Source organism: Phoca vitulina, unplaced genomic scaffold (genome assembly GCF_004348235.1).
Source record: "Phoca vitulina isolate PV1807 unplaced genomic scaffold, GSC_HSeal_1.0 scaffold29, whole genome shotgun sequence".
Classification (NCBI taxonomy): Eukaryota; Metazoa; Chordata; class Mammalia; order Carnivora; family Phocidae; genus Phoca; species Phoca vitulina.
This window is the reverse complement of record NW_022589732.1, coordinates 9,202,625-9,214,551: the sequence shown is the minus strand read 5'-3', so window position 1 is coordinate 9,214,551 and position 11,927 is coordinate 9,202,625. Positions and strand designations below refer to the sequence as shown.

At 39.9% G+C, this 11,927-nt stretch overlaps 1 protein-coding gene and 1 non-coding gene across 2 annotated transcripts in view; one reads left to right on the top strand and one right to left on the bottom strand.

Moving 5' to 3' along the window:
• Positions 1-1,338: 1,338 nt before the first annotated feature.
• Positions 1,339-1,420, bottom strand: TRNAS-UGA. Its single transcript has one exon. It is a non-coding gene; the product is annotated as a tRNA-Ser (tRNA).
• A 474-nt stretch (positions 1,421-1,894) lies between these two features.
• CTNNA3 (catenin alpha 3) overlaps positions 1,895-11,927 on the top strand; it is a 1,817,935-nt gene continuing 1,807,902 nt past the window's right edge. The window contains exon 1 of the mRNA XM_032423981.1: positions 1,895-2,063. The gene's annotated coding sequence lies outside the window, so the exon portion shown is untranslated. The remainder of the gene's footprint in view (positions 2,064-11,927) is intronic.

The window sequence follows — 11,927 nt, the reverse complement described above, 5'->3', positions numbered from 1 at the left end:
GGGGAGAGCCCTGTTCCCTGTTTCATTTGAGACTTGCCTACTTCCAGATTTCTTGTGTTAAGTCACTAGAGTTGGATTTTCTGTTATTTGCAGCTGAATGTGATCCTGACTGAGAGAGGAAAGGAGACCAACTAGGAAACCAATACGACCATTTAAAAGTGACTTCAGTGGGGGCAGAAGAGGTAGGATTGGGCAGAGAGGATGGATTGAAGATGTGAATGTGGTAAGTATGTTCAGCCACTACTCAAATGGGATGGGGGCTATGTGGGTGGAATCTACTTCAGGTACCACAGAAAACTAGCCAGCATTGAAGTGTTAGGGAACTCCGTAAGAGCACCTGGAAAGCATGGAGTGGGAGGGAGATTGTGAAAATAGGTGAAAGGGAGCAGAAAGGGGATGTGCACAGTCTCAAAGGCTAACCGCACAATATTCTTTTATTATTAAAAAAATAAAAAAAAATACTGGGTCAATATACAAATTTTAGAAAACTCAGTTAAGCAATAAACTGTCTGTTAAAAATATTAAAATCCTCCCAAATTCCACTACCCAGAGATAATAATTAGTGCTAACATTTTGATTATTTCTTTGCAGCCCCTATTTAGTCGTTTTCTCCCATTCTTGCCACAAAATGACTCTATAAATAGTTTAACAAAAATGTGATTATAATATCTATTGTTTTCCAATCTGTCCAGCATTTTGCATTTGGCAAAACTGAGAAGGCCTTTTCAAGTCATCACTATCACTTTAGTGGCTACATGCAGTGTTCCATTCTGTAGACGTATCTATCATGGTATAGAAGTCAAACTTTTAAACATTCTTGTTTCCCATTTCATGCAGTGGGGGAACTGTCGAAGGTGATTCTGGGATTGAAGAAGTAACAGCATTAACTTTGCCATCAGTTTTTTTTTTTTTTAAGTTTTTTAATTCCAGTATAGTCAACATACAGAGTTATACCAGTTTCAGGTGTACTGTGCTCATCACCTATTTAACCCATCCCTCCACCCACCATCAGTTTTAATATGATAGCTTGTTTGGGCTGTGATAGCCCAAAAACTTGCGCCAATATTTACCTTATTTTTATTTTGCAAACTTTTCTTCACATCGTGGAACAAGATTCTAAAACTGCTACCTTGCCGGTAAGGACAAAGGACGATTTTTCCCTTTAGCGTAAACATAGTTACATTTGCAGCGCTGACATTTATTGGTTTTTCTTTAACACATTAAACTTCTCTGTAGGAGAGCCATTGTGGCTACTAGTAAGGGAAATGCAGCAGTTAGAGTTAACGATTCTCATGTAATGGCATATATTAGAAGAGGAAAAGTGAAGCCACCTGCTTCCGCAGCGAGCAGGGTTCGAACCTGCGCGGGGAGACCCCATTGGATTTCAAGTCCAACGCCTTAACCACTCGGCCATCGCTGCCACGGAGGCGAGACGAACGCGGAGACGCTTTAGTGCAATAACTGCGCGCACGCGCGCTATACCCACTAAAAGGCGGAGCCTACAACCTTCCCAGCTCGGTTCAGAAAGCGTCAGAAGTTGACCGCTCAAATTGTGTGAACTGTATCGTGGAAACGGAGAAATAAGAGAAACCCCCTTAAGTAGTTTAAGTAAACTCCCTTAAGCAGAAGGTCTGGGAAACCCTTCCCTTCGCTGAGCTCCGAAAATCACAAAGTTGCTTGGCTTCTGGTCGCTGACCATGTTTTTGCCCTCCCACTTCCTCATTAGGTAATCGAGATAGCTGTGAAACAAAGACCTATCTCATTTAGTGCTGCAGGCCTGCGCTCTGGGAAATTTCCGCATTTCTGCGGGAGTGTGCGTCTTCGGCTGCGTTCCCGCGTTGACCGCGTCTTGCTGAGCCCTCCTCTTTGTGCATAATGGAGGGAGGCGTGAGGAGTCGGGTCGCCGTCTGTAGCCTCGCCTGCCCCGAGCTTCTGCTCAAGCAGTCCTCTCTCATTCTTCCCCCAAGGGTCCCTGCTGGAAGAAATCGGGCCCCAAGTGTGGTCTCTGCTCTCTCAAGTGTTGAGCATTGGACGTGGTTTGAGAACCAAGTTCTGCGCATTAGGTCTGCTTTCTACCTTTAAGTATCATTAATTTCCTCCCTTCAGCGCTGGGTCCTTTTTTTTTTTACTTTTTGAGTTACTTTGTTAAAGCTCTCAGAACCGGGTAGGTCGGTCGGTACTCTGCCGCCTACCTCAGGGAACAGAGGCCCGGGACCGGCCGTGGCTTGGCGCTGCCGACTCCTGGGTGCACGCGCAGCCTCTTACCCTCGCACGTGGAGGCGGCGCCCCCCCCCCCCTCCCCGCCGCTGCGCCCAGCAGCCGGTGCTATCTGTTGATGCACGATTTGGTAACAACAACAACAACAAAGGCAACCTTTTATTAAATTTCTAAATTTCTTTTTTAAATTTAAAATTCTAAAAGTGTTCCTGGAAGGAAGCTTCACCATCTATCTCAGGAAGGCAAATCCTTGTCTTTTGGAAACCCGGATGTTGAGTGACCTCACTTTATGTGTGAATTTTCTTGAGACTTTTCGGTACCATTTTCTTTTAACTAAATTATGGTGCTGTGTCTAAACCGATTTAATTAAAGAAGGGGAACAAAATCCTTAAGAATTTTAAGAATTTTTATCTGGTTTGAAATTGTTTTTATAATTTTTATCTTTGTTTTTAATTTGGCAAAGCTGCAGGAATGGTCCCAGTTTCTGTCTGAATACTACATGGGACCAAAGTTATTCCCGACAATCCCAGGCATAAATTTTATCATATATGTGAACTTTATTTGGCACTTTTCCAATAGAGACTATCTAAGAAGAAATAAATTTCTGTCCTTTATTCTTGTTCTTAATATTCTACATGTGCTGTGAGATAACCTATCATTTAATCTTACTTCATTAGTCGTACCTTGATTTGGAAGTCTTTTTAAAGTTAAATGCAGTTAAATGGTAATATTTACTGAAAGCTCTTTCTCTTAACTTTCCCTTCCCCTCTTAGGAATTCTCCTCACTTGCTTAAAAGCTTGACAGTAATGGGAATTGATAATGGTGAAAATAGTTTAACCAAAAAATCTATCCAGAAGGTTTTGTGCTCATTTTTTGATTTAATTTTGAGGGAGAGGGAAGACTGCAAAGGAAAAGAATCTATTACAAAGTTAACGTGTATTTGGTGAGAACAAATGTGATTAAAATTTCTTTGCAAAATTTCAGAAGTGAAATAACTACATTAATGTTTTATTTTCAGCTTATTTGAGTTAATGTAGGCTTTTCAGAAAATGAAATTGCCTTTTTCCTGATTTATCATATTACGAAAATGAGCCAAGAGATCAAAATTATTATAGGTTTTCAAAAAGTGTGAATTTACAAATGAATTCTTTCAGATGCAACCTTAGTTTTTAGCATTGCCATTTAATGCAATGAGTGGCAGCTAAGGGAAAAGAAGCAAAATACATGTTTCCAACATAATTATAACATAAATGTATTATGATTCATGACAGTAACATCATAAAACATTGATTTTCAACCATGGACATTTTTAAAACTCTGTAAAGGTCCCCTGGTGATTCTGATTGCCTCCTCCTTTGTACTAACCCCAGATTCTTTTATGTGGTAGTTTTTATCAAGCTAATTTGGTGTGGAAGGCAAATATCTGTGGCTTTCTCTAAAAATCTTTTTTTTTTTTTTTTAAAGATATTTTATTTATTTATTTGAGAGAGAGAGCACAAGCAGGGGGAGCAGCAGAGGGAGAAGCAGGCTCCCTGCTTCTGGGATCCTGACCTGAGCCGAAAGCAGATGCTTAACTGACTGAGCCACCCAGGCACCCTTAAAAACCTTTCTTGATGCCACTTTCAGAGGCAGAATATTGAGGGGGATGGGCCATGTGTTTAGGAGCAGATGGGTTCTTTTTACAGCAATCAAAATTTATTTTGAATTATTTTGGGGGTTTTGTTTTTTGAATTAAAAAAATCATAGTTTTAATGTTGGAAGACACATTAAAGCTAGTCTAATCCCTTTTTTTTACAGACAGGAAACTGTGGCCCATGAATGGCTTGCCCAAGGTCATGTAGCTAATTAGTGGAAGATTCAAGACTGTGATTTGTTTTTTTTTAAAGATTTTATTTATTTGTTTGACAGAGAGAGAGAGATAGTGAGAGCAGGAACACAAGCAGGGGGGAGTGGGAGAGAGAGAAGCAGGCAGGAGGGGCTCGATTCCAGGACCCTGGGATCATGACCTGAGCCGAGGGAGACGCTTAACGACTGAGCCACCCAGGCACCCCAAGACTATAATTTGTTATGTTAGCCCAGTGTTCTTACTAGATTTTTTTTTTTTAAGATTTTATTTATTTATTTGACAGATAGATAGAGAGCACAAATAGGCAGAGTGGCAGGCAGAGGGAGAGGGAGAAGCAGGCTCAGCGGAGAGCAGGGAGCCGGATGCGGGGCTCTATCCCAGGACCCCAGGATCATGACCTGAGCCGAAGGCAGCCGCTTAACCGACTGAGCCACCCAGGCACCCCTGTTCTTACTAGATTTTGATGCCTTCATGTATTCTTTGTTAGTCTCTGGTCCAGTGGCGTGTAGATCAGGAAGTGTGTATATGGCAGTAGACGGAGTTTACTGAGTAGGGGAGAGTTCTGAGTTGAAATTTGAAGGCCTATGAGATGTCAGATACTGAATATATTGTGGCTGGTGAGTTTTTAAATTTTTTTTATTCCAGTATCCATCCTTTGAACTAATGGTGACACTTCAGTTGTGCTTAAAGAGGACCACTCCTCCTCCATTGGATGCAGCCTTACTTCAGCTGTTAATCAAGGTATACCACTGTCTTCTGGTCAAGGGGTAGGCATGTGACTTATATTGTTTTTTTGTTGCTGCATAACAAATTACAACAAGTTTAGTGACTTAAAACAACATGAATTTATTATCTCACAGTTTCTGTGTGTCAGGAATATGGTCATGGGTGTGGTTGTGGGTTGGCTGGGTCCTCTCCTCAGGGTCTGACCAGATCTCAAGGCGGTGACTGGGACTTTGATCTTATCTAAGACTTGGGGTCCTCTTCCAAGATCACTAGTTGTTGGCAGAATTCAGCTCCTGTGGTTGTAGGACTTGTTGCCTGTCAGTGGAGGATCACTCTCAGCTGCTAGAGGTTGTATCTTGTCATGTGGCCCTCTCAACAACATGGTAGTTGGTTGTAGGTTGGTTCTTTAAGGCCACCAGAAGAGTTACTCTCTAGTTTACTACAGTGGAGTTTTATGTAATATAATGTAATTGCAGAAGTGACTATTGCATCATGTTCACAAATCCAGCTCAAGTAAGGGGGATTATATATGGTCTGTACATATAACTGGGGCAGGTTTCTTGGGAACCATCTTAGAATCCTGCCTACCATGTAACTCAAGCTGGGCCAATCAGATCCTCTCTAAGTCCCTGTTCTTTCTGTTACACAGTTGTATTTTTATGGACATCGCACACAAAACCCATACATAGTAATCAATGAGAGCTGATCAGAGTCTGGAAATTTTACCTTAGCTGCCTTATGTGCTTTTGTACCTCATTTGAAAGAAATAGAGTTGACAACAACTGCAGAATTTTAGAGGCTTAGCCACCATTCAAGGTTCTTAAATTTAATTCTGTACTGATTACAGAATTACTGTAGCTATCCATTTTAGACAACATATGTAGGAGAACTTAGTTCAAGTTGGCCAAAAAATTTACTAAGTTGTTGGCAACAAAACCCTAATGAAGGTTTAGCTGGTAAGTTACAGGCATCATGAAAAGTGATGGAATTATATTAAACATATATGTTTGAGGAAGACTGGAGATATATCCTACTCAGCACTAGAGCAACTTATTTATAGGATTTTCCTACCTAATTGGTCCCATAATGCCATGCCAATTAAGAATTAAGAAATAGAATTAAGACAAACGAATCTTCTTTTCTTTTTCTTTTTTTTATTAGAATAGAACTTTATTGGTGGCATCAAGATTTTAAAAAATTATTTTATACTTTATGCAATAAATTTGATACATTAATCATTTTTAAATTTAATTTAATTTTTAATTTTTTAAAAAGATTTTATTTGACAGAGAGAGAGAGACACACAGCGAGAGAGGGAACACAAGCAGGGGGAGTGGGAGAGGGAGAAGCAGGCTTCCTGCCGAGCAGGGAGCCTGATGTCAGGCTCGATCCCAGGACCCTGGGATCATGACCTGAGCTGAAGGCAGATGCTTAACGACTGAGCCACCCAGGCACCCCACATTAATCATTTTTTTTTAAGTTTTTATTTTAATCACCCAGTGCTCATCATGACAAGGGCACTCCTTAATACGCATCAACTATTATACCCATCCGCCACCCAGTTTCCCTCTGGTAACCGTCAGTTTGTTCTCTCTAGTTAAGAGTCTATTTCTTGGTTTCTCTCTCTCTCTCTCTCTCTGTTTCCCCCCTTTGCTTATTTGTTTTGTTTCTTAAATTACAGATATGAGTGAAATCATATGGTATTTGTTTTTCTATGACTGACTTATTTCCTTTAGCATAATACTCTCTAGCCCCATCCATGTCATTAAAAATGGCAAGATTTCATTTTTTTATGGCTGAATAACATTCCATTGTATTTATGTACCACATCTTCTTGGGGCACCTGGGTGGCTCAGTCAGTTGAGTATCTGTTGATTTCAGCTCAGGTCATGGGATCGAGCTGTGTGTTGGGCTCCATGCTCAGTGTGGAGTCTGCTTGGGATTCTCTCTCTTCCTTTCCCCCTCCCCCCGTGCACTATCACACATGAGCGTGTGCTCTTTCTCAAATAAGTGTTTTAAAAAATATATATAGGGGCGCCTGAGTGGCTCAGGTGCTTAAGCGACTGCCTTCGGCTCAGGTCATGATCCTCGAGTCCCAGGATCGAGCCCCGCATCGGGCTCCCTGCTCAGCGGGGAACCTGCTTCTCCCTCTGACCCTCCCCCCCTCTCGTGTTCTCTCTCTCATTCTCTCTCTCTCTCTCTCAAATAAATAAATAAAATCTTTAAAAAAAATATATATATATATACACCACATCTTCTTTATTCATTCATCAATTGATGGACACTTGGGCTGCTTCTGTAATTTGGCTCTTGTAAATAATGCTGCTACTAACATAGAGGTGCATGTATCCATTTGAATGAGTGTTTTTATATTCTTTGGGTAAATACCAGTAGTGTGATTGCTGGATTGTAGGGTAGGTCTATTTTAAACATTTTGAGGAATCTCCACTGTTTTCCAGAGTAGCTGCCCCAGTTTGCATTCCCACCAACAGTGTAAGAGGATTTCTTTTTCTCCACATCCTTGGCAACACCTGTTGTTTCTTGTGCCTTTGATTTTAGCTATTCTGACAGGTGTGAGGTCATATCTCATTGTAGTTTTGATTTGCCTTTCCCTGATGATAAGCAATGATGAGCATCACTTTTCACGTGTCTGTTGGCCATCTGGATGTCTTCTTTGGAGAATGCTGGATGTCTTCTTTGGAGAAATGTCTGTTTATGTCTCCTGCCCATTTCTAATTGGATTATTTGTTTTTTGGGTATTTGGTTTTATAAGTTCTTTACAAATATATAAAGGCTGGATACTAACTAAATATATAACCAAATATATAAGTATATATATTTGGTTTTATAAGTTCTTTATAAGTATATAAAGGTTGGATACTAACTCTTTTTTTTAAAGATTTTGTTTATTTGACACAGAGAGAGATAACAAGAACAGGAACACAAGCAGGGAGAGTGGGAGAGGGGGAAGTAGGCTTCCTGCTGAGCTGGGAGCCTGATGTGGGGCTTGATCCCAGGACCCTGGGATCATGACCTGAGCCGAAGGCAGACGCTTAACAACTGAGCCACTCAGGCACCTCTGGATACTAACTCTTTATCAGATATGTCATTTGTAAATATCTTCTCCCATTCCATAGGTTGCCTTTCAGTTTTGTTGATTGTTTCCTTTGCTCTGCAGAAGCTTTTTATTTTGATGTAGTCCCAATAGTTTATTTTGCTTTTGTTTCCCTTGCCTCAGGGAACCTATCTAGAAAAAAGTTGCTATGCCCAATGTCAGAGAACTACTGCCTCTGCTCTCTTCTATGATTTTTATGGTTTCAGGTCTCACATTTAGGTCTTTAATCCATTTTGAGTTTATTTTGTGTTTGGTATAAGAAAGTGGTCCAGTTTCATTCTTTTGCATGTAGCTGTCTGGTTTTTCCAACACCATTTGTTGAAGAGACTATCTTTTTCCCATTGGATAGTCTTTCCTGCTTTGTTGAAGATTAATTGACCATTTAATTGTGGGTTTATTTCTGGATTTTCTGTTCTGTTCTATTGATTTATGTGTCTGTTTTTGTGCCAGTACCATACTGTTTTGATCACTGCACCTTTGTAATATAACTTGAAGTCTGGAATTGTGATGCAATGTGATGTGATATTTGTTCTTCCAATCCATGAACATGGAATGTCTTTCCATTTCTTTGTGTTGTCCTCAATTTCTCTCATCAGTGTTTTTTTTTTTTTTTGACGGTTTAGTTCTTTTATTTTTATTTTTTTTTGTAGTTTTTAATTTTATTATGTTATGTTAGTCACCATACAATACATCATTAGTTTTTGATGTAGTGATCCACGATCCATTGTTTTCGTATAACACCCAGTGCTCCATGCAGTACGTGCCCTCCTTAATACCCATCACCGGGCTAACCAATCCCCCCTCCCCCTCCCCTCTAAAACCCTGTTTGTTTCTCAGGTCCATAGTCTCTCATGGTTCATCTCTCCCTCCAATTCCCCCCGCCCATTTTTCCCTTCCTTCTCCTAATGTCCTCCATGTTATTCCTTATGTTCCACAAATAAGTGAAACCATATGATAATTGACTTTCTCTGCTTGACTTATTTCACTTAGCATAATCTCCTCCAGTCCCATCCATGTTGATGTATAAGTTGGGTATTCATCTTTTCTGATGGCTGAGTAATATTCCATTGTATATATGGACCACATCTTCTTTATCCATTCATCTGTTGAAGGGCATCTCGGCTCTTTCCACAGTTTGGCTATTGCGGACATTGCTGCTATGAACACTGGGGTGCATATGGCCCTTCTTTTCACTACATCTGTGTCTTTGGGGTAAATACCCAGAAGTGCAATTGCTGGGTCATAGGGTAGCTCTATTTTTAAATTTTTGAGGAACCTCCACACTGTTTTCCAAAGTGGCTGTACCAACTTGCATTCCCACCAACAGTGTAAGAGGGTTCCCCTTTCTCCACAACCTCTCCAACATTTGTTGTTTCTTTCCCTGTCCATTTTTGCCATTCTAACTGGTGTAAGGTGGTATCTCACTGTGGTTTTGATTTGGATTTCCCTGATGGCTAATGATGATGAACATTTTTTCATGTGTCTGTTAGCCATTTGTATGCCTTCTTCAGAGAAGTGTCTGTTCATCTCTTCTGCCCACTTTTTGACTTGATTATTTGTTTTTTGGGTGTTGAGTTTGAAAAGTTCTTTATAGATTTTGGATACCAGCCCTTTATCTGTAGTGTCATTTGCAAATATCTTCTCCCATTCTGTGGGTTGCCTCTTTGTTTTGTTGACTGTTTCCTTTGCTGTGCAGAAGCTTTTTATCTTGATGAAGTCCCAAAAGTTCATTTTTGCTTTTGTTTCACTAGCTTTTGGAGATGTATCTTGAAAGAAGTTGCCGTGGGCGATGTCAAAGAAGTTACTGCCTATGTTCTCCTCTAGGATTTTGATGGATTCCTGTCTCACATTGAGGTCTTTCATCCACTTTGAGTTTATCTTTGTGAATAGTGTTAGAGAATGGTCGAGTTTCATTCTTCTGCATGTGGCTGTCCAATTTTCCCAGCACCATTTATTGAAGAGACTGTCTTTTTTCCATTGCATGTTTTTTTCCTGCTTTGTCAAAGATTAGTTGACCATAGAGTTGAGGGTCCATATCTGGGTTCTCTATTCTGTTCCATTGGTCTGTATGTCTACTTTTGTGCCAGTACCATGCTGTCTTGGTGATCACTGCTTTGTAATATAGCTTGAAATCGGGCAACGTGATGCCCCCAGCTTTGTTTTTCTTTTTCAACATCTCCTTGGCGATTCGGGGTCTTTTCTGATTCCATACAAATTTTAGGATTGTTTGTTCCAGCACTTTGAAAAATGTCATTGGAATTTTGATCGGGATGGCATTGAAGGTATAGATTGCTCTGGGTAGCATAGACATTTTAACAATGTTTATTCTTCCGACCCATGAGCATCGAATGTTTTTCCATCTTTTTGTGTCTTCTTCAATTTCTTTCATGAGTGTTTTGTAGTTCCTAGAGTATAGATCCTTTACCTCTTTGGTTAGGTTTATTCCGAGGTATCTTATGGTTTTTGGTGCTATTGTAAATGGAATCATTTCTCTAATTTCTCTTTCTACAGTTGCGTTGTTAGTGTATAAGAAAGCAACTGATTTCTGTGCATTGATTTTGTATCCTGCCACATTACTGAATTGCTGGATGAGTTCTAGTAATTTGGGGGTGGAGTCTTTTGGTTTTTCCACATAAAGTATCATGTCATCTGTGAAAAGAGAGAGTTTGACTTCTTCTTTGCCAATTTGAATACCTTTTATTTCTTTTTGTTGTCTGATTGCTGTTGCTAGGACTTCTAGTAGTACGTTGAACAACAGTGATGAGAGTGGGCACCCTTGATGTGTTCCTGATCTTAAGGGAAAGGCTCTCAGCTTTTCCCCATTGAGGATGATATTCGCTGTGGGTTTTTCATAGATGGATTTTATGAGCTTGAGGAATGTTCCCTCTATCCCTATACTCTGGAGAGTTTTAATCAGGAAAGGATGTTGTATTTTGTCAAATGCCTTTTCTGCATCAATTGAGAGGACCATATGGTTCTTCTCCCTCCTCTTATTAATGTGTTCTATCACATTGATTGATTTGCAAATGTTGAACCACCCTTGCATCCCAGGGATAAATCCCACTTGGTCATGGTGGATGATCCTTTTAATGTATTGTTGGATCCTATTAGCTAGGATTTTGTGGAGGATTTTGGAATCCATATTCATCAGGGATATCAGTCTGAAATTCTCCTTTTTGATGGGGTCTTTGCCTGGTTTGGGGATTAAGGTAATGCTGGCCTCATAGAATGAGTTTGGAAGTTTTCCTTCTGTTTCTATTTTTTGAAACAGCTTCAGTAGAATAGGTATTATTTCTTCTTTGAATGTTTGGTAGAATTCCCCAGGGAATCCATCAGGCCCTGGACTCTTGTTTTTTGGGAGGTTTTTGATCACTGCTTCAATCTCGTTACTGGTTATTGGCCTATTCAGGTTGTCAATTTCTTCCTGTTTCAGTCTTGGCAGCTTATAGGTTTCCAGGAAGGCCTCCATTTCATCCAGATTGCTCAGTTTATTGGCATATAGTTGTTGATAATAATTTCTAATAATTGTTTCTATTTCCTTGGTGTTAGTCGTGATATCTCCCCTTTCATTCATAATTTTATTAATTTGGGTCCTTTCTCTCTTCTTTTGGATAAGTCTGGCCAGTGGTTTATCAATCTTATTAATTCTTTCAAAGAACCAACTTCTAGTTTCGTTGATCTGATCTACTGTGTTTCTGGTTTCTAATTCATTGATTTCTGCTCTAATTTTAATTATTTCTCTTCTAATGCGTGGCTTAGGCATCGTTTGTTGCTTTTTCTCTAATTCTTTAAGGTGTAGAGTTAGTTGGTGAATTCGGGATTTTTCTATTTTTTTGAGTGAGGCTTGGATGGCTATGTATTTCCCCCTTAGGACCGCCTTTGCAGTATCCCATAGGTTTTGGACCGATGTGTTTTCGTTCTCATTGATTTCCATGAATTGTTTAAGTTCTTCTTTGATTTCTTGGTTGACCCAAACATTCTTGAGCAGAGTGGTCTTTAGCTTCCAAGTGTTTGAATTTCTG